Source organism: Canis lupus, chromosome 3 (assembly GCF_003254725.2).
Source record: "Canis lupus dingo isolate Sandy chromosome 3, ASM325472v2, whole genome shotgun sequence".
NCBI lineage: Eukaryota > Metazoa > Chordata > Mammalia > Carnivora > Canidae > Canis > Canis lupus.
The window spans coordinates 83,889,816-83,917,072 of record NC_064245.1 but is presented as its reverse complement, the minus strand read 5'-3'; the positions used below and the strand labels follow the sequence as shown (position 1 = coordinate 83,917,072).

The 27,257-nt window shown below is 46.2% G+C and overlaps 1 long non-coding RNA gene across 2 annotated transcripts; it reads right to left on the bottom strand.

The window, feature by feature from the left end:
- Positions 1-390: 390 nt before the first annotated feature.
- LOC118354300 (uncharacterized) lies at positions 391-26,969 on the bottom strand. Of its 2 annotated transcripts, none has more exons than XR_007409978.1 (4): positions 25,332-26,969; positions 2,320-7,342; positions 1,406-1,518; positions 391-608 (listed from the first exon to the last, which is right to left on the bottom strand). It is a non-coding gene; the product is annotated as an uncharacterized LOC118354300 (long non-coding RNA). The 2 variants fall into 2 exon arrangements; XR_007409977.1 differs by lacking the exon at positions 25,332-26,969 and adding an exon at positions 7,783-8,607.
- Positions 26,970-27,257: the final 288 nt, after the last annotated feature.

The following is a 27,257-nucleotide window of genomic DNA, read 5'->3' as shown; positions in this document are numbered from 1 at the left end:
CATCTCTAGATTAGCCTTTGCTTGGACAGTAAAATACTTGATGCAACAACGTTTTAAAAACTCCTCGTATAGAACATTGCTTCTTGAATCCCAAGATGCCCGAGTATAAAGCACTACAGTAAAGAGTGTGGGCTCTGGAGCCTGACCACCTTCAGATCCTGCTTTTGCCACTTACTAGCTGTGTGACCCTAGACAAGTCACCTAACCTCCCCGTGCTTTAGTTTCCTCGTTGGTAAATTAGGGTAATAAAAGTACCTGCCTTATAGCATTATAGGGAGAAATTGCTTCATCAACAAATGGAAAGGACCTAGAATTATGATGAGTTTTGTGTTTGGAGTTGGCTCTTCGAACAGCGTTTGGCAATTAGGCACTGAGTGAGTAACCGTTAGCTTTTACATGACTGTTTTAAAGATTGTGTTTATTTATTTGAGAGAATGTACCAGGGAGCACAAGCAGGGGCTGGGGGGAGGGAGAAGCAGCCGAGCAGACTCCCTGCGGAGCCCTCCCTGGGCTTGATCCCGGGACCCGGAGACCATGACCTGAGCCGAAGGCAGACACGTAACTGAGCCACCCAGGCGTCTCTCCATCACTGTTTTAAGTGGTCGAGGCTGTGATGCAGGAAAGTGGGAAGAAAGCACAGAACAGGGAGGGAGGATAAGAACCAAATCCATTTCGTTTACATCCCTTAATCAGTGTACCTACAACTTTGATCAAACCAGTGATCTTTCTGGAGAGCGTGCACTTGGTCTGGACCTCCGCAGGAGCCCAGAACTCAAGGTTGCAAGGAAACATGAAGCTCAAATAACAGGTAATTAGAAGGAGCTCACTTGGAAAAATATGTTTGCTTTTTAATGGAGGTTTAAATGAGCTCCTGGGAAGATTATTATAAAGTACTTGCCTGCACCAATTGCCTTAATGGGAAAAGTCTTATTGCAATTCAGTTGTTTAAATAATACACAGGCCTTGTCCCTCCTGGGACTCAAGGGCCCACTGTGGGAGTTAAAGATCCTTGGACCATCCTAAGCTTCACACAGTCACATTTTAGAGCGAGAAGTTTCTTTAGAAACCATCTCCCCCTAATGATCTTTTTAGGGCCTAGGAAACAAGCCCAAGAGGGGTTAAAGGATTTGCCTGAGGCCACTCGGCAGCCAGCGAGGCGCTAAAATCAACACCCGCTTTCTGAACTCCTCCCCAGTTCCTTGGTTCCTTGGGGTAACACATTTGCAATCTCACAGAGACAGGAAGGTGGGGTGGGGGTGAGGGTGCTCCATGCAGCTGGGAAATTCTCCAGCTTTCCCCTCCCTCACACAGAAGAAAAAAAAAAAAAAAACAATAAACCGATGACTTGCCTGTAGAGACAATTCCTATTTAGCAGAGGCATTATCTAGGCTCAGCAGTGACTCACCAAACGCTCCAGGTAAAGGTTTTATTGGAGGCAGGTAAGATTTTCTGTTTGTTTTTACGTCATCAGGACCCAGACGTGTTGCTGTGTCGGGCCGGGGCCGCACTGGGTGATGCCTGTGGACACAGGACGGGGCTGACTCCCAGTAGGTACTGCTGTGCCCCCCGGGAATTATTGCAGCAGCCCAGGGGACCTGACGCAGGGCCAGCCCCAGGGGTTTGCGTTGTGACCTGCTCAGGACCTCAGCACGCCTATCTGTAGCTGACCTTTGGGCAGTTCCTTCTGCACCCCTTGCACACCCCTCCACCCTGCAGGAGGCATCCAGCAGCCGGACTCGGGGATGGGGGGGGGGCTTCGGTGACTGGGGCGATGTCATCCAGTGATGCATCGGCCCCACCGTGGCCCTCGCCCACGAAAGACATTTCGGTAAGAAGCTGACCCCACCAGCGGAGCCCTTCATCTCACATCTGAATTTGGAGGGAAGATTACAGAACTGTTTGTTCAACTTGACAAGTGCTTGCAAGTCAGCGGCTCTGCTCCGTCTGTGAATAAACACTACTTATATGCAAATGAGAAACAGCTGCGTTTGGCCCGTTGGCCTGCACTTTTTTTTTTTACATTTTTAAAAATGTAAATTCAATTTGCCAACACGGAGTATAACACCCAGTGCTCATCCCATCAAGTGCCCTCCTTAGCCCGTCACCGAGTCACTCCCCCACCCCACCTCCCCTTCTGCACCCCTTTGTTGGTTCCCCAGAGTCAGGAGTCCCTCGTGATCTGTCTCCCTCTCTGATTTTTCCCACTCACTTCCCCTCCTTCCCTCAAAGTCCCTTTCACTATTTCTTATAGTCCCCACATGAGTGAGACCGGGTGATGATCCTCCTTCTCCGAGGGGCTTCTGTCACTCAGCATCATACCCTCCGGTTCCATCCACGGCCAAGCAGGTGACGGGGCTTCTTCGTCCCTCCTGATGGCTCAGCGATCTGCAAGCGCCACAGGGTCTTCGTGCCAGTGGAGACTTTGCTAGAGAGGCCTGCACTCCCATCCTTCACTTGGCCGGGTTATCCTGTCGTCCCTTCAGTTACAGGAAGCGGGTGTGACATCTGCCTCCGCAGAGCAGATGTTCCTGTGGGACTGCCTTGCACTACACACCGACGTGTAGACAAAACTGAGAGATCAGCGCGGTGGAGTGTGGGGCCCTCCCGGAGCTCTCTGAGCTGTGCGGTGTCTGCATATTCCTGGGACGTGTACCCCTCTGACCCCGGCGGCTGTCCTCTATTCCTGGAGATCCCCTAAGCGCCCCATGACAGCTCCTGCAAGTCACATATGGACCCAAGTTTTTGTTTGTATCTGCGGCCACACAGAACCAGGGCCTAGATCTGCGTCTGTAGCCTGAACACCCTTTCCGACTTCAGTTTTGGAAACCAGAGCGACTGCCTGTGAGGTGGGATCTTTCACGGCTGCTGGGATCGCCCCAATACCCTCCTCGGGCCCCTCCTAAAGTGGCTGGTGCCCCCAAGTCCTGCCTGCAGGGACTCATCCTTCCAGAAAGAAGGAATTCACCTGGACTGTCCACGGAGGCTTCAGACCTCTGAACTCTTGGAATCACACCCAGGGTTTGAGTAGATGGGCATCTGCCCATTTTTAGCGGTGAACAGAGGATCTTTATTTAGATCTTTGCTGGTAACCCCAAAATGTCAATGTCTTACACTACCAAAAGCGTAAGAGTGATTGCTTTTTCTGATGTTTGAAGTGATTTACCATCAAAGGTGCGTGAAAACACATGGACACAAGGGGATGAATTTTATGTATCACAAAGAAGGCCGACTGAAAACCTTGCCTAAGATGTTTTCTAGGGGGAAAAAAACCCCAATAATTTAATTAACCTTTTTCCTAGTTTTCATGCAAAACAAAACATCTGTCCTAGTGAGAGAGATTATCACAACCCAGATGCTACCTTTCCATGCTTAACTTCGAAAATTAGGTCTGAGCACAGGACTGATGAGGCTTCTGAAACTGATTCTGGAAACTGTTGTCTCTCAGAGCAAGAGTGGTCAACCTTCTGTAAAGGGTCAGGTAGTAAATATTTGTGGCTTTTCAGGCCACGTGATCTCTGCCAAACTCCACAGCTCAGCTCTTGTGGGGAAAGCAGCCACAGACAATATGTAAACAAATGGGGCTGGTGGTGTTTCAATAAAACTTTATTCACAAAAACAAGTGGTGGGCCAGATTTGGCCCCTGGGGCAGCAGGTTGCTGATGCCTGTCTTTACATTTATTTATTTATTTTTTCTGTCTTTCAATTTAAAGGTGCTATTGAATGACAATGAGAAGGCTCACACATCACAGGTGAAGAACCTATACCCACTTCAAGCTACTTAGCAAAAACAAAATGCCTGTTCTTATTATTCTGTTGGGCTTTGTGTTAGAATGAAGGGAATTTCTACAAGTATTTCTACGTGCTGGGCAAACCACGGTGATGTTAAACACCTAACAGTTAAAATCGAGACTTCCGCATGTCAGATTTTTCCAGGGCATAAGACAAAAATAAAAGTGATTTCTCTCTCTGTGCGACTCAAGGAAATCAGGTTTTTGGCAAATGACTATGGTAAAATAATCCTTTTACCCTAGGGCCTCACTCTGGGTGGGAAATCCTTCCTTGATCCTCCAAAGGTAGCCTTCTGTTTTTTCTCTGGAAATTGGATATCTTTTAGAATCACAGGCTTCTGACCTCGCAAACACAAGCAGGCAGGGCCTGCCAGGCTGCAGGCTGCGGCTCTGCCAGTGTAGAGCCGGAAGGATCCAGAAATCTGCAGCGGCCTTCACTTCCCAGGCAAAATGATGGGAAGACTGGTGCTCTTTTTACTTTCCAGGTTTGAAATTATTAGTCATTTTCTCTTCCTGCTTAATGCCTAGTTTTGCACGCCGCCTGGTTAGAACCTTTCGCATCTGTACAATAGCACATGGGGAGGCTCGAGCAAAGGAACTATGAGGAAAGGAAAGGGTGGGGACGGGCACCGGACAAGCCAGAGGGAAGTCAGTCCGAAGGCTATGGAAGAGTCCATCAAAGCTGAGGTCACTTCTCTGGCTTGACCGATACTCCCTCAAAATGAGTGAGGGCTGAGTTACCTGCAGGAAAAACAATCCAAGTGTAAGGATGCTCCGCCCATCGTCCTCCAGGAGCTGAATCGTGGTTGCACACACACAGAGACAAGCAAGGAGAGGTTTTACTTGCTGGGGGACAGATTTCTTAAATTTGTTTAAGATTTAATTTAATGTCATTTAAATCCAATTAATTGGCATATAATGTATTACCAGTTTCAGAGGCAGACTTAGTGACTCATCAGTTGCATACAACACCCAGTGCCCACTGTGTCACGTGGCCTCCCTAGTGCCCATCCCCCAGTTACCCCATCCCCCTCCCACCTCCTCACCAGTGACCCTCAGTTTGCTTCCTATTCGTATATGGCTTTTTTTTTTTTTAATTTTATTCATTCATTCATGAGAGACACACAGAGAGGCGGAGACACAGGCAGAGGGAGAAGCAGGCTCCATGCAGGAGTCCCACTGTGGGACTCGATCCTGGGACTCCAGCATCATGCCCCGGGCAGAAGGGAGGTGCTAAACCGCCGAGCCATCTCCAGGGATTCCCCGTATATGGCTTTTATGATATTGAGGAACACCACTCCATATCATACAAACCACACATGAAAAGCCCACAGAGAATATGGGGCTCCCTGCAGGGAGCCTGCTTCTCCCTCTGCCTGTGTCTCTGCTTCTCTCTGTGTCTCTCACGAATAAATAAATAAAATCTTTAAAAAAATAAATGTAAAAGAGTTCAAGAACTCTTAAGAAGTTAGAGAGGGAATGACAGTGATGCCCACTGTCGCCGCTGCAGTTCAACACAGTACTAGAAGTCCTAGCCTCAGCCATCGGACAAGAAAAAAGAAATAGAAGGCATCCAAATCGGCAGAGAAGTCACACCCTCACTCCTCGCACACGACATAATACTCTACGTGGAAAACCCAGAAGATTCCACCCTCCCCAGATTGCCAGGACTCGGTACAGGAATCCAGCAAAGTGGCAGGACGTCACATCCATGCACAGACATCAGTGGCATTCCTACACACTAGCAACGAGCCAGAAGAGAGAGACTGAGGAACAGATAGCTTTAAATCAACATCGGTAATCAGTAAGGGTGCCTGGGTGGCTCAGTTGGCTAAGCATCTTGACTCCTGGTTGCGGCTCAGACCGTGATCTCAGGGTTGTGGGATCGAGCCCCGAGTGCAGCTCCACGCTGGGTGTGAAGCCCGCTTAAGATTCTCTGTCTCCCTCTCAAAAAAAAAAAAAAAAAATTGACACCAGTAATGAGACTTCACAAACGCCAAGGTAGGAGGTGGCGCCACCAGAGAAATCAGGGACGCGGTGCCTGTGCAAGATTCAGTGGGAAGGAAAGATATTCTCCTTTAAAGTCAGGCTTTTGAAGCATAATTTACAAGCAGGAAAATCTCCCTTGTCAGTGTTCAGTTCTGTGAGTTTTGCCACATAGAGTCACAAAACACTATTTCTATCGCCCCCTGAAATCCCCTGGCACCCCTCTGTAGGTGACCTCTGTGGCCCCTCCCGGGCCCTGGCAACCACTGCCTTGGGTCCTGTCCCTGTAGTTTTTTGCCTTTTTCGGAATGGGGGAAGAATGAAATCATCCAGTGGGTGGCAGGGGAAAAAAAATGAGATTCTAATCTTGAGAGCGAGGGGCTTTTCGGAGATCTAATGTGTCTAAAGCACCTTGGGACAGACGGGGAGCAGGTGTGTAAGAGCTGTCACGGATCGTGGGACTTCTGTGGTAGGTGATCTCCACGCAGGCGTCCGAGGAGGCACCCTAGTGACCAGGTCACATCCTGCCCGGGGCCCTTCAGTGGCCTCCCACAGCTGCCAGGATAAAGCACAGACCCCCAGATGGGGCCATGCAGGCCCGGCCCAGTGCGCCACCCACTGCTTCCTCCAGCCCCGTTTCTCCCCCTCCTGGCCCTCCCCTCCTCCACTTCCAGATGTGGGGGCCCGCAGCTGTGCCCACGCTCTGGCTCCTCCGCGTGGAGCCCACTGCTCGCCGCAGGGCCTTTGCATGACATTTTCTACCAAGAGCACTTCCCCTGACCCCTACCTCTTGGGCTTCAGACCCCGGCTTCCTCTGCAAGCCCTTCGTGACTCTCCCAGCTGGGTTTACACACCTTTCCCGTGGGCTCCCACACTTGTACCCCCTTGTCTCAGTTCCTCTCCAACGACGTCGCAGCCGCACCTTTCACTGTGTCTCCAACAGGGCTTTGCACGCGGGGAGGCTCCAGGGGGACAGAAGCCCAGCCTGCACCACTCGTGCTTGTGTTGCAGCACCTCGCGGAGCGCCCACCCCAGAATGGGTAGCCCTGACCTGAGCGGAGACCAGTACAGTTCCAGCAGAATCCAGGAGAGTGGAGAGGTTTGTTTCAGCTGGGGGTGGTGGCCCGGGTGGGGGGGTGCAGGGAAGGGGGTGACGAGTCATGGGATACTTGGGGAAACCCTGGGCAGTCTGAGCTGGGCCCCGGCCCAGGGACCCACCTGCTGTCTCGGAGAGCCACCTGCCCTTGTGTGTCGCGCTTCCAAGAGGCAGGGCCAGGCTCTCCGGCCATCCAGGCTCAGGGGACACCCGCAGGCGGCAGGAGAGACCTGCTTTGGCTCTGGGAGTCAGCTGGTTGCTGGAGTAGGGGTGGGGGGGATCGCACCCAGCACATCCAGAACCTACAAGCAACGAGAGGCAGGGGTGGATTCGGGGGCTTCAGACCAAAGGTGCTTAGCTGTGGCTCCTTTCTTGCTGCCTCAGCCCTCCTCCTCCTTCCTCTTGCTCTTCCAACCCTTCCAGCATGTTCGAAACGGATTCTCCCATCCTCCGATCCTCCGTATGGGGTTCCCTGTGGTTAAAACAGAGAAAGAAAGAGATCACAAGGGAGGGGAGGGGCCAAGGGAGAGGGAGCAGCAGACTCCTCACCGAGCAGGGCTCGATCCCAGGATCACGACCTGAGCCCAAGTCAGATGCTTGACCTCCTGAGCCACCCAGGTTCCCCCCCACCTTAGGGTGGTTTCTACCCTCCCGTCCAAACACAGACCAACATCGCCTTGAGGTCAGGCTAAGGGATGAAGGCGGAGGGCCGCTCTGTGGGGGGCACAAAGGCCCGGGTGGGAGAGCTTGCAGGGCTATTTGGAGAAATGGTCCAGTTTGACTGGGGCGCAGGGGTCAAACGGGAGAGTGGGGGGAAGAAAAGCCGTGGAGGCCTCGCGGGTACCTGTCCCGGAGGAGCTCAGATACTGGGCAGCGGGGCCGCCCTGGTTTTGATTAGCAGAGGAGACTCACCGAGGCCTGCAGTCGGGCGCTGTGACTGCAGCTTGCGGGAGAAGCTTGATGAGTGTAAGGAGTTGGGGGGGGGCGGGGGGCCAAGCTCTCGCAGAAATACAGTATTTAAAGGCTGTGGGGCTCGGTGGGATGAGACGAAAGGGGAGAGGAGAAATCGGAGACTGCAGCACGATGCTCCCCATTGTTTCAGGCACTAGGAGAAGTCGGGGAGGCAGAATTAAAGTGACTTGGGAGCTGTGGAAGGCAGAGAAGAATCGGCATCTGTCGCATTATGAATTTTCACCTGTCATTCGTTTGATTTCACTTCCAATTTTCTAGCTCTCTCCACTACCCTGCTCACTGGCATTGGCCTACAACTTGGCAAAGAAGCTGGGTTTATATAACATGATTCAGTAGTCATCTGCATAGGAGAGAGAACCAAAAGCATAATACGGGATGAGATCACCAAGGGTGAGGGGAAGGGAAGGAGGCCCACCAGGAGGCCTGTGCGCAGGTGGGTGGGAGGACGGAGCGTCGGAGAGGAGAGAGAGGAGCTGGAGAAGTAGCAGGGAAACCAAGACAGTTCTGGGCCTTGGAGGTCCGGGGAGAAGAAGGCTTCATGAAAAATGGGACCTGCCACGATGCTTAGCTCCTGCAGGGTGTCAAGGAGAATAAATGTTGACGAAAATCCCATGGGGTTTGCAGACATGCATTTCAGTGATGTACTGGGCACAGAATCTAGGTCTCTAATGGCTAAAGAGCAGCTGAATAATGAAGAAAAAAGTGAGAATGGCTGATTTTCCCATCACCCTGGCCCTAACGCATCCATTTCCTATGCCTACCACAGAGCCCTTCCCTCCCTACACCTTCGGCGATGATCCATCAGCTCCCCATACCATCTGCATCCGAGCCTAGGATGGGCCAGTTGTTGGGGTTGTGCACAGAACCAGCCCACTGACTTGCAAGTTTGCACTTCACGCAGATGGTTTCAGCTTCCTTGCAGGCTGAAGTTATTTATCGGCGTCGGAGAGTGATGCTTAAAGTGGTAGATTAAGGGGGTTTACAGTTAGGCTCTGGGCTTTTCTTAATGACATCTAGCAATTTATTAAATAAAGCCTAGGCGCCTTCCAGAACTGCATTAAAAACAAACAAGAATAACACAATCTCCCCCCCACACACACTTTTTCTTTCTTTTTTTTTTTTAATAAGGGTTGCCTGTCTCATGGACTTGACATGCACTCAAAGTCACAAAATCACATCCATGCACACAATTAGGTGTTGAAGGCTGCATCTCTCACAAGACCTTGGTGAACTCTACGTCGTTGGCAAGAGTAGGCCACGGAGGGAGCCACCAGGCTTCCTGTGCTTTGACAGGCTAGCGGAAGCCACGGTGAAAATCCGATTACTTTGCAAGGGTTCCAAACCTTGACCTAAATTGCCTCGCCGAAATCTGTTAACAAATCAGAACCGAGCATCGCCAGTAGTACCAAGCAGGAGGCATTCGGCTTTCAAAATTCTGGCGAGTTCCACTTTGGGGACAGGGTATGCTTGACCAAGTCAGACCTTTCGTAAAATGCGGAGCCTGCTGAATCTAAACCTAACTATGTTCATGATAAAATATCAGCCTTCTCCATTACATTCTGTATGAACAGACAAGTCTGTAAAACATCCAAACAACGGTGCAGTAGGTGGAAACAGATGTCTTCATTTATTTTAAGATTAGTTTATTCAACAATTGAAAGGAGGAATGTTGCTTATGCTACACAACAGCTTAGGATCTGAATAGTTTGTTATTTAAAAAAAAAACAACAACAACAACAACATAGGTCTGTCTAAACAGTTTGCTCGATTTTTAAAGTCGCTCCTGAATGTGTAATTCTGTGTTGTTCTGCGATACCAACATAACGGGTTTTTCCTGCAACTTGCTGTAAAACATCACGTTGCCCTAAAACAAAATATTTTAAGGTGGCTTACAACAAAACAAAACAAAAAGCCCCTCTGAGTGAGTCTGAAATGGCCTCATTTAATTTTCCCTAAGACCAATGCTGGCAGCCGTAAGGACTCATGATTGGGATCCTTGGGTATGACATGCTGACAGAGAACAGTAAAATCCCAGTTAATTTCCACTGCTGGTCTTGAACTGATTTTTTTTCCCCCTTGCAATGTAAAATTTTAAACAGAGATCTTCCTTCAAGTCATGTTGCTTTACTTCTTTCTTTAGTTATAAAGCATGTGGGAAGGAGGATGCGGGAGGAACGCGGATGGCGAGGTGGGTTCGAACTGCTTTTCCATCACCCTCCTTTATGACAAAATAAATCTGAGAAAAATGAGCCTCTCCCCTTGCAGGCTGCACTTCATCACCTCCCATTCACGTCCCAGCCCACTGCCATCTGGCTTCCATTCCATCGCTCCATTCAGGCCGCTCCGATTCAGATGTTACCAATGTTTCCCTACTTGCCAAATCCAGTGCCCTATTTTTAGGCCCCTCTTACTTGACCTTTCTGCGACATTGGACGCAGCAGCGCAGACCCGAGTTTCTCAACCCCTGTGCCTACGTGTAACGGGCCAAACATGTGAGTGGAGCTGCACGTGCAGGCCCCCGGGGAGCCATAGGTGGCCTGGCACTTGGGGGGGCAGGTGCCCTTTCCAGGGGACCAGCTGTTGCTCATCCCTGGCTCCATTATGGCCATGGAGACGTGTAGAGCCAGCCTTGCTAAACCCCTTGATTTTGTTCTGCTTGTTTTGTTTCAAAGCTTGGTTTTTGTGAGTGTTTCCAATTTTTAGATGTTGGCTCAGATTTTTTACATGCTTGTGGGACGAGTAAACATCTCTGCAGACCTGCTAGGAGAAGCCTCTGCTGCAGAAGATCCTCTAGTTCCGTCGGCTTCTGGGCCTACCTCTCTCTCCTGCTTGTTCATCTCTGCCTTGCTTTCGCTTCCCACTGCCATCCCCACCCCCCTACTTCTCTCATGTGGGGGTTCTCTAGTCTTCCTGCTTGGCTCTCTTCTATTTTCTCAGCCTCTTGGGTGATGTCGTGAGCCTAGGGCTGGCTCCATGGGTGTGCAACCAATGTGGTTTCACAGGAGCCCACACTCGGAAGGCCTCCGTGCTTGGGGCTTAATGCTGTGCAGCTGCTGTCTTGAAGTTCTTAAAATATCTCTGGATGTGTGTTTTGTGGGTGAAGTCTGATGGGACAACGGAGCATGTCCTGGAGGCTTGGCCTCTCACTTCTGTGTAATCTCTCCTCCCCCTGCCTCCCTGGGAAGCGTTCTCGGCCTCCGTCTTTTCGACCTTTGCACACATGGGTCTTGCCTGTTCCCCTCCATGCCTCCTCCACCCCTGCCCAAACCGCTGCTCCTCACCCCGGCAGGGATCTGAGCGCAGGTGTGAGGAAAGCAGGGGTCACAATCAGTGGCATCTCGGGGCGAGGCTCAGCAGTGGGGGCTGTCCGCCCCCTGCCCCAGGTTGCCAGCAGCACAGCTCATTCAGCGGGTGAGCTGGCCAGGGCCAGCCTCTCACCACCCTTGATCCAAATACCCAGCACATCCTGGCACAGGGGTTGCGATACTGTTGGGGTCGCCCATCTGTTGTGGGTTGGGACAGCTGGCCTGTGTAAAGGGGAGATGCCTGACTTGACTTCCTGTCTCCCTGCTGAGGTGTGGTACGTTGGCCTGGGTGCTGGTGGGAGGGGGAACGTGGCAGCTGTCCCTTCCAACTGCATGGGAATGTGCCAATCCCAGGGTGGAATCCCGGACACCTGCAAGGCACTGGATTCACCCTACAAGTATCCTCAAGTCCTCTGGGCCCACACCATGCCCTGCGGGAGCCTCTTCTTCCTCCTTCTAACTTCCCCAAGTCCAGCTTGTGTTCGTTTCTTCTGACCAGCTTGACTCATCTTCCAAGGTCAAGCCGAGAAATAGGTCGCTTAACTTTAGCGATTTCAAGTTAAATGTTCTGGTATTTACATTGAGTGCTTGCATTGCACCATATAAAGATTCATGGTAAAGTTCATGCCAATAATTTTACATTTTTATTTATTGAGAACAACATTAAACAGCCCATAAAAACCTCCATGATATGTTGAGAGGTTGTAGAAGAAAGGAAAACACTCTTGTATTTTAGTATCTTAAGTGTGTTCAATGACTTTAACGGCACTTTTTTCCTGCTTTTTTGAACGAGGGGGCCCACATTTTTATTTTTCATCGGGCTCCACAAATTGTGTGTCTGGTCATGTCCAGGACCCCCTTTGCTGATGGTCCTACCTCTCATCTGCAGCCTGAACCTGCTCCTCCTCTCAGCAGTCCTGTTTCCCAGGGCAGGACAGGCCAGTAGAGCTGGAGGCTTTGCAGGAGACTGTTGGTCAACGTGTTCACATCTGACCTCATCCCTCAAATCAGCTTCTCCCCTTACACTATCCCTTCCACTTAATGCAATTCATCTCCTTCCTCTCTTGTCGCAGAGTATGTGCTAAATTGAATGAATGAATGAATGAAAGAAAGAAAGAAAGAAAGAAAGAAAGAAAGAAAGAAAGAAAGAAAGAAATTTTGGAAATAGCTTCATTTCTCTCCCTTCCCTCAACTTCCCATATCCAATTGTTCACCAAGTTCCATCGTTTCTACCCAACCTGCCGTACCCTCCCCTATCTCCATGTCTGCATAGGGTACACCCTGCCTAAATTATGTTTTTCACCTGTTCAAATCCCAGATCATATATAAGAAGCCTCCAAGAAGCCCCTCCAAGAAGCCCTTTTTGTATTTGGCCGGGCGGAATTAGCCACTCTTTCTACTGTGATCCAGCAGCCTGTTTTTTACAATATTTATTGTGCCGTGTTGTAATCATTCACTTATATGTCCGTTTTCTCCCACTAGGCTGTCAGCAAATCAAAGATAGGGCATATTTACTTATCTGCATATTCTTAGGTCTGACGTCGTACGTTGGAGACTCTCAGCAAATGACGAAATGGTGCAGGAAAAATAAGATAGGATTTACAGGTACCAGAAAAAGCAGATTCTTACAGAGAGTAAACCTATTTTCTGTTTTTTTTTTTTTTTTAAGATTTTATTTATTTATTCATGAGAGACACAGAGAGACAGAGAGAGAGAGAGGCAGAGACACAGGCAGAGGGAGAAGCAGGCTCCAGGCAGGGAGCCCGATATGGGACTGGATCCAGGGACTCCAGGACCACGCCCTGGGCCAAAGGCAGGCGCTAAACTGCTGAGCCACCCAGGGATCCCCTAAACCTATTTTCTAGGGATACCTGAGACCCAGGAGGCCAGGAAATGAAGGTAGACCCCATGTCTGGGTGTGTAGATGTTCATTTCAATCACAGACTTGTTGTGAAGAAGAAAAGGGATGAGAAAAAGCAGGAGAAAAATTCTTTGCCACTGGCAGAAATACCGTGTGATTACCGAGTTATGAAGTAATTCCTGTATTAAAAAAGTTTTGTGGAAAGTGTTTTCACGACCCTTTTCATTTCTAAAAGCGTTTTGACATGCAAATAGCTGTGCGTGATTAATACATATATCTTGATGGGCGTGGAAGTAAGTATGTATCCGCGAAAGCATCACCATCATCTATGCTGTAAACTTTTCCATCGCCCCCAAAAGTTTTCTCTTGCCCTTTTATTATTATTATTATGCGATAAAAACACTTCACCTGAGGTCTGCCTCCATTGCAAATCTTTAAGTACACAATACAGGACTGCTAACCACAGGCGCTATGCTGTACGGGGGGGATCTCTAGGACTTACTCATCTTGTAGAACTGAAACTTCATATCCTTTGACTAACACGTCCCTGCTTCCCCCTCCCCCAGCCCCTGGCAACCACCCTTCTACTCTACTCTCTGCTTCTAAGAGTCTGACTAATTCATATTCATCGTGTGAGTGGTATCATGACACTTTTTAAAGCCTCATGCTTATTTAAGAAAAATATATCAATGCCTCGTCCAAATAAATTCATGTCTCTCCAAACTTTTCAGCCATACCATACATTTGGTTGAAACTCCCCTATATTCATTACATGTTTTCCCCAGTGTCTTATGAATAACCCACCCTCCATGCAGGTTTCAGGTATTAAATATCTTGAGGATATTTAAGGATCAGATATCTTGAGGAGTCAGAAAAAGGAGGTGTGGTGCCGAAGCATTCTGGTGAAAATACAATGAAAAAATGTTGTACTGACACCACCGATTATTAATAACGTAGATTATGTTGTTATCAACATTGAATATGAAATGTGGGATAAGGTCTGTTGTTAACCCAAACTTTAAATATTAGTAATAGCGGAGCAGGAGTTCTTTAAGATTAAAAACGGAATGAGAAAAACATTCGCTAAAGTTAGGGCATGTATGGTTCACAACTCCCTTGAAAATGCAGCAGGTTATTTTAGGTAGGTTAGTACTTTCTTTTAATTTAAGAGGTGAGGCCATCTACTTCTTTTCGGGCGGAGTAAGAAGCATGGATATGGTCTGAGCTGGAGGCTTGGTAAAACAGAGAACTCTCTAACAATTCCTAAATAAAGTCTTTATAGCTCGATTCCACTGTTTTGGAATGTCTGGTTCAAATCATCTGGGTGTCTGCTAAAATGCCACTACGTAAGCCCCATTCCAGACCCACTAAATTAGAATCTTTGGAGGAAGGGCTGAGGAAACTACATTTTTAACAAGCTCTCCATCCCATCCCAAGGGATCATTAGGTACTCCGGATTTTCAAAAAATTGCAATAATGTTAGATTGTCATACAAAATGACTTTTTGTTTCTCTTTAACAATATTGGGAAAATGAGGAGTTCTGGCTAAGTGAGTTTTCCAGAAGAATTGCATTTCAGTATACCCCCGTAAGTCCTGGAACTTTTAAATGTTTTAAACATTTTAATGAGAATCCTTCCAAACTGTATATATAATGCACCATCTTCTCAAACAGAATATATTGCACAAATGGGGCATCATTATTGGTGACTCAGGATCATTATTACAAATATCCATTATTATAAGAATATCTTAAAAAATTATGAAGCCTGTAAAACTGTCTGATCCTCTGCTAAATGCTCCAGCCGGCTGTATTTTTATGGTACTGCAAAAGCTTTTTTGTGTTTTGTTTAAAGCATTTTCCTGTTTTCTTCCTTGCTGTCAGGTAGCTTTTATTAATTGTACCATTACTTTTTTACTTTCTGCTTTTGTCTTTAGTAAGCTCGGGGAAAGCATTAGGAACTCCTTATGAGTGAAGTTTTTGTGTGGGTGCAAGGATCAGTTGGGATGCTTTCAGGTATAATAAAAAGCCACAATTCAGACTGGCTTAAACAATAAGGGAATTCATCATCCCACATGAAAAGCATCCTTGTTTTACACAGTTGAAATCAAACTGTATATACAAGTTTTATCCTGCTTTTTAAACTTATTATATCAAGCCACGTCCTATGTCATTAAACCGTTTGTAAATACTCTTATATATAACATTTCACCATATTAATTAATTCAGCAACTGTTTGTGAGGTATTTTCTCTGTGCCAAGCACAGGAAGGTGATGGAGATGGAGTGGAAAGCAAGAATAGGCAGGTAGCTGGTGTCCGGGAGCTTCCAGTTTAGAACTGTGCCATCACTTTTTGAATCATGATTTTGTTTCCAAAGAGTTGTTTTGCAATGATAAATAACATTCTCATAAACATGTTGCTTGATTTTGGGTTTATTTCCGCAAGACTATGTGTGTATGTATGTATTTATGGATGGATGGATGGATTTAGAGAAAGCTTGAATGAGAGGAGGGGCCGAGGCAGAGGAGAGAGAGAATCTCAAGTAGACTCCTCCATGAGTGGGGAACCTGCTGTGGGGCTTGATCCCACAACCCTGAGGTCATGACCTGAGCCCAAGCCAAGAGTTGGATGCTCAACCGAACGAGCCACCCAGGCACCCCACCACAAGAATAATTTCTAGAAGTGAATTATTGGGGGCACCTGGATGGCTCAGTTGGTTGAGCATCTGTCTTTGGCTCGGGTCATGATCCCAGAGTCCTGGGACTGAGCCCCACGTCGGACTCCCTGCTCAGTGCTTCTCCCTCTCCCTCTCTACTACTCCCCCATGGTGTGCTTGCTTGCTGTCTCTGTCAAATAAATAAATAAAATCTAAAAAAAATCTCATGAATAAATAAAATCTTTAAAAAAAAGTAACAAATAAGAGTGAATTATTGGTCACTTCCAGACTCTTGTTATATACATTTTTTGAGATTTTTTTGTGGTAAAATACATACAAATTAAATTTACCATTTTAACTATTTTAAATTTTATAATTCAGTGGCATTAGATACATTCACAATGTTGTGCAACTATCATCATTAACTGTCTCTGGAGCTTTTTGTCATCCCAGATGGAATTTTTTTAATATTTTATTTATTTATTCATGAGAGACACACAGAGGGAGAGGCAGAGACACAGGCAGAGGGAGAAGCAGGCTCCACACAGGGAGCCCGACGTGGGACTCGATCCCAGGTCTCCAGGATCAGGCCCTCGGCTGAAGGCAGCGCTAAACCACTGAGCCACCTGGGCTGCCCCTAGATGGAATTTTTACCCATGGAACAGTACCTTCCCACTTCCCCCTCCCCAGACCCTGGCAACTACCATTCTACTTTTTTTCTCTATAAATCTGATTTTATTAGATACTTTATATAAATGGAGTTACACAGTATGTGTTCTTTTGTGTCTGGATTATTTCACGTAGAAAAATCTTTTAAAATTTCACCATATTGTAGCATGTGTCAAATTTCATTCCTTTTTAAAGGTGAATAATATTCCTTTAACATACATACCACATTTTCTTTTGTCTCTTCATCTGTTAATGGACATTTGGATTGCTTCCACCTTTTGGCTAATTGTGACTATCTTATTCTAGCCTTATTAAAAAAAAAAAAAGATTTCATGTATTTATTTGAGAGGGAGAGAGAGGGACACCTGGGTGGCTCAGTGGTTGAGTGTCTGCCTTCAGCTCAGGTCGTAATTCCAAGTCCTGGGATTGAATCCTGCATCAGGCTCCCCATGGAGCCTACTTCTCCCTCTGCCTATGTCTCTGCCTCTCTCTGTGTCTCTCGTGAGTAAACAAATGAAATCTTAGAGAGAGAGAGAGAGAGAGAGAGAGAGAGAGAGAATGGTGGAGGGGAGGAGCAGAAGGAAAGGGCCAAGCAGAGCCTGACTAGGGGCTCGATCTCTGAGATCATGACCTGAACTGAAATCAAGAATCAGATTCTTAAACAACTGGGCCACCCAGGCGCCCCTTATTGTGTTTTTAAATAGATTTTTTAAAAGATTTTATTTACTTATTTGAGAGAGAGAGAGAAAGAGAGAGAGCGTGCATAGCAAGAGTGAGAGAGAGTATGAGCAGGGGGAGGTGCAGAAGGAGAAGCAGACTCTCTGCTGAGTAGGAGCCCTATGTGGGGCTCTATCCCAGTAAGCTGGGATCATGACCTGAGTCGAAGGCAGACGTTTAACCTTCTGAGCCACCCAGGCACCCTATTTTTACATAAATTTCTAAAATGGCCTGCACCTGGTTGGGTCCACTGGCAGTATTTAAGTAATTCTTTTTCACAGTTTGCTTGCCATAATTATATTTTTAAACTGTGTTAACAGTAGAAAAAACCTCAGCATTGTTTTAACTGGTGTTTCTTTGTTTATTAGTCATGTAGATCATTTCCAACTGTTTACATTTCCACTTTTATGAAATGTCTGTTTGTACTTTCACCCTTTTATGTATTAGAATCTGAAGGTTTTTCTTTCCAGCTTTTTTTTTTTAATAGAAGGTAATTTTTCCATTGTCAAATTTCCTGCACATATTTTTACCAGTTTATTTTAGCCTCTTCATTTTGGTTCAGCTTCTTTGGGGATCTAAAGAATATTATTCATTTTAATGGAGTCAAATTCATCAGTATGTTTGTAAAGTATATAATTTATTTTAAGCTTAGGAAATTCTTTCCTCTTAAGAGCATATTTCTTCACTGATGTTTTGCATTCAACACTTTGTCTGGAGTTGGACATACTGGTGCAAGATGACCAGCAATTTATTTCCTCCTAAATAGCTGAGCAATTTCTATGGACACTTTCTATTGCTAGTCTTACTCCTCCTTTCTGCTACAGTAGACATTGTTAACCACTCCTTTTGAAAGTTCATCTACCTTTTTGTTGCTCACTCTCTCCTGGTTCTCCTTGTATGTTTTTGTTATTGGTTTTCGTCTCCTTCATTGCACCACTTCTTTCTCTACCTGTTCATAAGATTGATTTCAACTCTTTATCCTTTTCACGTTGCACATTCTCTCTAGGTAATCCACTTCTTGGATCTATATGCAAATGATACCCTGCCATTTTTAAAAAATCTTTGGCAGAAACTCCTACCTGGGTTCCAGATCTATGTGTTCAGTCATTGAGTCATTCAATATTCACCAAATAGTAATTGAACATCTACTCTACCAGGCACTTTTTCTGGGCTCAGAAGAAGATAAAATGCCTACTCTCATGGAACTTACATACTTGTTGGTGAGACTGACAACATGGTAAGTTTATATAATATATAGTATTTTTTAAGGTAAGGTAAGAGCTATGGGGAAAACAAATACAGGCAAGGAAGTTAAAAACTGTCTGTGGGTGGATATGCGAGTTGCAGTCTTAAACTGAGTGGTCAGGAAAGTCCCAAGGAGGAGGAGACATTTATGCAAAGAGTTGGGAGACAATGAGAGAGCAAGCCTGTGGTTATCTGTTGGAAGAACATTTCAGAAGGAAAAGTAAATGCAAAAACCTTGAGCCAATGGTGTATGTGGTTTGTTCCAGGAGTGAGGAGACCCCGGGACTCCCCCAGATTAAAGGAGAAAGAGAGCAATAAGATATGAGGTCAGAGATGTAATTGGAGCTAGATAACATGGGACCATGTCACCACTTTATGGCTTTACGTCCAAGAAAGATGGGCTGTTTGAGGATATTTCGAAGAGAAATGACATAGTCTCTGGCAGACGTGTTGAGAATAGAATTTGGAGGGCATGGACCAAATACGGAAGCCAGACAAGAGGCAACTGCAATAACCCAGGCAACTCAAGTTGCTTGGACCAGAGCAGTAGCTGTAGTGGTGGTGAAAATGGTCAGATTATTTTTCTATTTCAAAGAAATAGGATTTGCTGAGTGACTAGATGTGGGGATGAGAGGAAAGGGTTCAGTCACTGGCTGAGATGGGGACTGTAAAGAGTAGCTGGTTTTGGAGAACATCAGGGGCATGGTTGCATGATTTTTGGACAGGTGAATTTGAGATGTTAATTAGATATTCAAGTGGAGATGTCAATATGAGCCCAGAGTTGACAAGGTAGTTCTGAGCTGGAGAACTGTATTTGGGAGTCAACAAAAGATGATGGCATTGAAAGCCATGAGAGCAGATAAAAGTACCAGAGAGTCAGCGCAGGTAGAGAAGAGGTCTATGTCTACACCCTGTGCTCTGGGAGCTCTGTCATATACTGAAATTATTACTGTATTTTTGCATTGGCATGTACCAGAGACATTTCAAACTAACTCTATCTCAGATTCAACAGTCTCTCCTCATTCATTCTCCAGTTCTATATAGAGAATCACCATTTTGATAGAACAGAAGAATTTTAAAAAGGGAAAGAGAGTAAGCTGTATTTATATGGGCTTAAGTTCCTATGTCATTATTAAAATCTCACAGCGAATTTCACTTTGAGCTTCCTAGTAGCCAAAGACTGAATACCATTTATCCAATTTTCAGAAGCCTTGTTGCCATTGTTCCTTCTTTCTCTTACTTGAAAATAATAAGCCACTTGCTTTTCTAAAGATCCCTTCCCACCCATTTTTGCTCCTGTGCATGTACACCACTATGGCTTTCTTCCATCCGTCCAATCGCATTGCTTATTAGGTAGAATGTGCTTTTAGGTTTAGGTCTTTCAAGTTATAGTAGGGTATACTAAGAGCTTTTGAAGTGGTTTGTTATTAAAACGTGCACACACACACACACACACACACACACACCAATGAGTTTGAGGCCTTACAATGCCAAGCTTTATTATTCAATTATTACATGCTATTGTTTGTTTTTTTTTTGAAAATATTTTATTTATTTATTCATGAGAGACATAGCGAGAGAGAGAGAGAGAGAGGCAGGAACACAGGCAAAGGTAGAAGCAAAGTAGGCTCCATGCAGGGAGCCTGTCGTGGGACTCGATCCCTGGTCTCCAGGATCAAACCCTGGGCTGAAGGCGGCGCTAAACCTCTGAGCCACCGGGGCTGCCCTACATGCTATTGTTGAGCAAAAAATATGGTTGTTCTTCAGAGAGTGCATATTTACTCTTCTTTAAGAAAGATTTTACTTTATCCATTTAATAAAAGTTCAGATGATATTATTTTGATTAGAATGTCTTTCTCTTCCTCTTTGTCTAGTCTTTTTTTTAAGTTTTTTTTTTTTTTTAAGAGAGAGGACACATGCATGAGCTAGGATGAGGGGCAGAGGGAGAAGCATACTCCCTGCTGGGCAGGAAGCCTGCAGTGGGAGCGGGGAGGCTCCATCCCAGGACCTTGGGGATCATGGCCTGAGCTGAAGGCAACTCAGTTCTCTAGTCAGTCTTTGACTTGGTAAGAGCTTCTTGTCCTTCAAAGCCATCTCAATTATTATTCCTCCAAGGAGTCTTCCCTAGCACCTCAGCAGGCTGTAGTTAGGAAGCATCCTATTTTCACCTCTATCATCACATTTTTTCTGTAAATCTTTATTCATATGTCTCCATCATTAGATGGAAAGCTGCTTGGGATCAGGCATTCTCTCTTTTTTAATCTCTGATGCCCAGCAAGTAGCACAGTGACCAGCATCAGTAATTAGTAACTTGATTGATCAGTTGACTAATAAACACTTAGTAATTGTGTAATTAGTAACACAAAGTATGTAAAACTGAGCAACTGAATGTCCTTTGCAAACAAGAGCTTTGATTAGCACATGGAAAAATTAAGACTTTCTTTTGTTGGGTGGGCCTCTGAATCTGATCATGTCAACTCTAAAACCTAAATCATTTTCCGGATTTTAGGATTACCCAACACACTTATATGTGCAATTTTTGGATGGCTCTGAGGGTAAGTGACATTTTCATTATTTTTATAGCCAACTCTTGTCTAGTGTCATGTTAGTGGAAGGCTCTTTTAGGGATTGTACTTAGATCACTATTGTTTTTTAAGCCATATTTTCTGCCTCTTTACAGTTGATTGCCTATCAGGTGCTAGGACTGTCCCAGATACTTATTCATTTAAGCTGCAAGAGAATCTTGAAATTTAGCTTTGTTATTTTATTTATGTATTTTTATTTTTATTTTTTATTTAAATCCAACTGACCAACAAATAGACCTTTGTTAATTTAATAGGACTTGTTATGAGCTGAATTGTGCGCCCCCACCCCAATTCATATGTTGAAGTCCTAACCCCCAAGTACTCTAGAATGAGACCTTATTTGGAGAGAGGATCTTTACAGACATAATCAAGTCAAAGCAAGGTCGTTCAATACAATTGATGTCCTTAAAAAATGGGGAAATTTGGAGACAGACCTGCATAGAGTGAAGATAGTGTGAAGAGACATAGGGAGAAGATATCCCTCTCCAAGCCAGGTGGAGAGACAGGGAACAGAGTCTTTTTCCACAGTCCTCAGAACACACTAGCCCTACTTGACACCTTGATCTTAGACTTCTGGCTTTCAGAATTGTATGACAAATTTTTGTTGTTTCAGCCACCTGGTCTGTGGTACTTTGTTATGACAGCCCTAGGAAACTAATACTGGCATATTTGGTTTCTCAATAGCAAAAAATGTAGACTGATATCAGGGTTGACAAGTTCCAAATACTTTTATTTTGAAGTACACTCTTTGAAATCCCAAACTTGGGTGAGGCGTGGAAAGTGTGTTAACCCAAACTACTGAATTTCCCTTAATGGAGTCACTTTGGATCATTTGATCATCAGTTTAACTAAATTCCTTCTTTGCAGTTATTTAAATATTTATTTTGGGGAAGCCCGGGTGGCTCAGCAGTTTAGTGCCACCTTCAGCCCAGGGCGTGATCCTAGAGACCCAGGATTGAGTCCCACTTGGTTTCCCCGCATGGAGCCTGCTTCTCCCTCTGCCTGTGTCTCTGCCTCTCTCTCTCTGTGTCTCTCATGAATAAATAAATACAATCTTTTAAAAATATATTTATTTTGTACTACTTCTACGGGTAGTGAAGTCTATAAATTTGTTCCTTGCTGTGTTAAGTACTCTTCCTTTAATTTGCAACTGTTTAGTACATGAAGAACACAACAGGAAGGGTGCATTTGGAGAACATGTGAATAATCTCATGGTGTCAAATTCAATCTAGATGCTGATGGCATGTAAACTGAAGTCTCCAACCTGGGCTTTTCCTCTGGACTCCAGGATTATATATCAAACTGTTCACCAATATTTTCACCCAATGCCTAATAGCATCTTCAGTGGAACCTACCTCAAAATGAGCTTCTAAACTTCTACCACCACCACCACCTGCCTCCAACCCAGTCTCTTCATAGTCTCCCCCACGGGAGGCACTTCTATTCTTCCAGTTGCTTCTGTCCAAAACTTTGGTATTATCCTTCATTTTGCTCTCAACATTGTACAATGCAACATTGTATTTTGTTGGTCTATGAAGCCTGTTGATTCTTCCTTTAATATTTACCAAGAATTCAACCACCTTCCACCATCACTTCTGCCACTATTCTGACCTACACTTCTGTTGTCTCTGGTCTGGACTGTCGCATGAGGCTCCAACTCTTGTTCCGGCTCCTGCTATGAAGCAACTAGAGTGATGCTAGAACACAAAAACAATCCCCTTGGAGGTAGGTGGGGGATGGGCTAAATAGGTGATGGGGATTAAGGAGGGCACTTGGGATGAGCACCAGGTGTTTTAGGAAGTGTTGAATCACTCTATTGTACACCTGAAACTAGTATTACCCTGTATGTGAACTAACTGGAATTTAAATAAGAAACTTTAAAGAAGTATGTCCGATGGCATTAACGCTATTCAAAAGCTTCCACTGGTTTCTGAACTCATCCAAAAGAAAAAGCTACAAAGTTCTTACCATGATCTGTAACACCTTGCATTTTCTGGCCCCATGACTTCTCTTATAGCTTTTTACTATTCCCTCCCTTGGTCTACGCTGGCCATGCTTACCTTCTTGCTATTCCCGGAACAAGCCATAAGGCCATAAGGCCATTTCCCCCAAACCTCTCTGCTTGCAGGGATCCTCTCTCCTCAGATAACTGTAGAACTATTTCACTTTGTTCTAGTCTTTACTGGAGTCACCTCCACCCTCCTGGCCTTAACCCCTTTAGCACTCGGCAGTATTTAACACATGACATATTTTGCTCATTTATCTTACATATCACCCATCAGCTTCCCCAGTTAGGATGTAATGCCATGGGATGTGTCTCCTTTTCTTTTTTTAAATTGTGGCATAGTAAAGGGCCCAATTTTGGCTAAATAACATGAATTTGTCCCAGTTTGAGAGACGACTTTAAAATCTCATCATCTTCTTCCTTCTGGATTGGCAGTAATGCTCTGAGACTATGCTCCTCCATGATTTGAAACTCCACATCTCCGGGCTTTCTGCTTTCCTTCCCTTCCATGTCAGAAGGCTTGTCCCCAGACTCTCCTGCAATAATTGCACCTCCCCATTGCAAACACATTTTGGAGCACCTTTGTGTCAATATTAACACATTTACCAGATCCTGGCAGCTATGTTAGGTGAAGTATCAAATTATTCATAAACTCACTTGATATTAATTTTTTGAGGCAAGACCTTTTTTTCTTTTTTAAAGATTTAAAAATTTTTAAGTAATCTCTACACCCAGCGTGGGGCTCCAACTCACAACTCTGAGATCAAGAGTCGCATCCTCTACCAACTGAGCCAGCCAGGCGCCCGAGGCAATAACTTCTTGAAAGAAACCTGTTTTCTTATGATTTAACCGCACCAGAGGTTGTAGAGCTAGCACTGCTGGTGACAGAAATTATTAAATAACAGAGCATGAATAAATGACTACCTTTTATTGCTATTGTATGACTGTGAGCCTGTCCTCAGGTCTTGGACAGAGGGATTATCTTATTTATTTTTGATCCTAGCATCTAACATTGTACCTGACCCCGAAAATGCATTTAGTATTTGAAAGCATGAAGGGCTTCTCTTAGTTCACAGTGCCTTTTATGCCTTGGTCCTCCCATATTTCTCCCATGATCATTATATTGAACCCAGTTTGTGTGCCTCCCTGGATTTGCTTTGTATAGTTGTCTGTTTAAAGCTCAGTTACCATCTAGAACATTATCTCACTGCAAAGGCATCCTCCTAGGTTGCAGAAGGAATATTTCAATCTTCACTGAAGGGAGGCTATTGAACTCCACAGCAGCCTTGGTGGTAGGAGCCTTCATGTTGTGAGGCTGTTTGCTCCAGGTCACTCATGCTGCTTTGGGACATAATTTAATAAAATCTCACTCAATGCCTTGAATCCCCAGCTTTTTTGAGGGGGCTTCCCTGTAGCTCCGGAGGCGGTAGACACTGCTGAGCTGCAGGCTGCAGGTGGACAGTTGGGAAGTGCTACTGGCTCCCATTCACTTGCCAGCTCAGCTCATGCAAGGATAATGCTAGTGCTGTTGAGGGATCTGGCTTTCCTGGCAGCTGCCTGGAGTAGCAGGAGGCAGGATTCAAAAAGTATGGGGGTGGTGGGTTGGGGGTGGTTCATGTCTCCTGCAATAACCTTTGACTGATGGGAACTGGGAACCATTGTTCTTCCTTCTGTTCCAAAACACTGGTCTCCCAAGTCCTCTAGGGAGACACGTGAGACAGAACAGCTCTTCCTTGCATAGCTGTGGCCAGCTCAGTATTTCCTCTTCTGGATTTTTTGCTATCTCCTTCCCTACTTCGTTTTCCTTTTCCCCCTCACTCTTCCTTCCCTGGAGTTATACTCTCTAAAGAATTGCTGTTATATAAGCCTTTACCTTGGGTCCCATTTTCTTGGAAACCTGTATTAAAATATCATCGAATGCACCCCCCCCCAGGCATATGGTGCTGTAAAAAATTTTATGTGCCTAGTTTTGTTGTATGTGCTTTTATATTTTTTTCATGTGTCCCACTTTCCTCTTTTGCACAATTTAATTGAAAACAAGCTCTGTCCTTAACACCCTCAAGAGTTTAGATAATATCTAACTGTGCACCAGATACCCTTAAAGCTGTTTTTACTTCACAACAACCCTAGGTGGGTACCATTATTATTGCCTTTTTACAGAGGGGGAAACTAAGGCTAAGATGTTCAGTAACTTGGCCACAGGCACACAATTAGTAAGTAATGGCTGTGTGAACACGAGGATCTGCATGGGGGGAGGGGCAGAGGGAGAGGGAATCCCAAGCAGGCTCCAGGGTCAGCACAAGCCTCACTAGGCACTAGATCTCCAAACCTCAAGGTCATGACCTGAGCCCAAGCTGAAATCAGGAGTTGGATGCTTAGCCGACTGAGCCACCCAGCCAGCTGCCCCCTCTCCTGACCCTAAGCTGTATTCGTAAAGACGTCATACCTCAAATAAGCCTCTAGTAAAGACATGGCTTTCCTGGAACCAAGATACAGGAGCTCCTCTTCTCCTCATGAAGGGTTTAAATTCCAAACGGGTATACTTAAGGCCATGTTTATATACACTCAAAGTTAACAAGAAGTGGCTTAACCCCTCATTATCTGGATGAACTTTCCATAGAAAAGCGAGGTGGGTAACCCTTTTCAACTTTAAAATAAGTCTATCTCCCTCTTCCTTGCTTGGTCTGTTCCATGGCATCTTTTCCAAAAATAGCCACGTTTTGTATACTTTGAAATCGAGGGTAGGTAAATCCCTCTTAGATGATCTCAAGTGTTGTTAAGAGCACTTTAGCAACTTTGTGCTTCATAATTCTCAGATGTCATAAACATTGGGTTAGTGCTGTGGGCCCTTGCATACTTTCCCTGAAACACATTTTTGTTTTTTGTTTTTACCATCCTTAGCTTTGATTCTAGAACAAACACTCTTGGTCCTATGTGATTTAAGATTAGGTTAAGTAGGCATCTGACTTAGAAGCATGGTCTCTTGCATCATGCTCCAAAGTCTTTCCATTCCATCAATCACTGTTCCAGTCCGTTGCTGTCAAAAGTGCAGGCATATCGTGTTTTACCTGTTGCACAATTTGCGTTTCATCTTCAGAATTAATACTACCCAAGGGCTCGTTTGTGCGCACCGTGAAGCAGCGCTCATTTTCTCGTCATTTTCAGTCACAAACGTCGCTACTTGGTCTTCTTGGTCTTCGTCACAGCTCCGCTGACCACTCCTACTACCGCCTTAGCCCTTATCAGATGTTCCGCGATCAACAGTATTCACGAAACCCCTCAAATTAAGCAGTTAACAGAGCAGACATCCTCTTGGAGAATACAAATGACTCCACATTGAGCCCGCTTGGGTTAGCCTTGGTGGGGGGAGGGGGTGCAAAACGGATTTGCTTTTATTGCTCTGTTTTGCTTTTAGAAAACTATGCTAATACAGTTAAAATTCTCAAAAGAGCTTCTGGTTTCGTACCCTGGATGCAGGATACCTTTTCAAAGCCTGCCTTCCTCCAGGCCAGAAGGATGCAGCTGCGGAAGTTTACGCCCTTCAGTCGACCTTCACTCAACCAGCCGAAGGACCATTCCGCGCCTTACTGGCTTTAGGGTCACAGAATCTTGCTAGGGAGCTATTTGCACTTTTCTTTTCTTCTTTTTTTTTTTTTTTGCATTTCTTCTTCGTACTTCCGCGCGTCGTGCAACGGTTAGCGGCCCACAGTACCGCGCAGGGGCTTCGCCGCCGGGGTCCGGGGCCGGCGTGCGTGGGATCACCTTCATCACCTTCCAGAGGTTTCTCGAGTTACCAGGCCCTCCCTTTCCCCGCGAGCCCGGGTGGGCTCCCGGCGACGCACCTGGCCGTGCACCCAAGGGCGCTCCCTCCGGGTGGGGGCGGGGCGGGGCTTCACCCCGCTTGGCAGACGAGGCCGAGTCACGGACGACGCCCCGCCGCGCGCCGATGCCCCAGGGCGGCGGACTCAACGCCCAGACCCACCGGCACATCCCTCCGTGGGCGAGTGGGCGGCGGGGACGCGGGGGGAGCCCCTCTCAGGGACCCGCCGAGCGGAATCCCCCGCCGCCGCGCCTCCGCCGCAGCCCGCCCGCGCGGTGACGTCAGCGCGCCGCCCACGGAGCGCGAGCCGGAAGCCGAGCTAGGGCGGCTCGCCGCGTCCCGGAACCGCGGAGCCCGCCAGCTCGCGCACCTGGGGAAAGGCGGTGGCGGCAGCGAGCATGCGCGAGGCGGCCGGGCTGCGCAGGCGCGCTGCTGGCCTCGCGCCCGGGGCGAGCTGGGCGGTCCTGGCTGCCCCCCATCCCCTCCCCGCCGCCGCCGCCGCCGCCGCCGCCGGGGGAAGCGGGGAGAAGACGGGGACGCGGACGGAGCCCG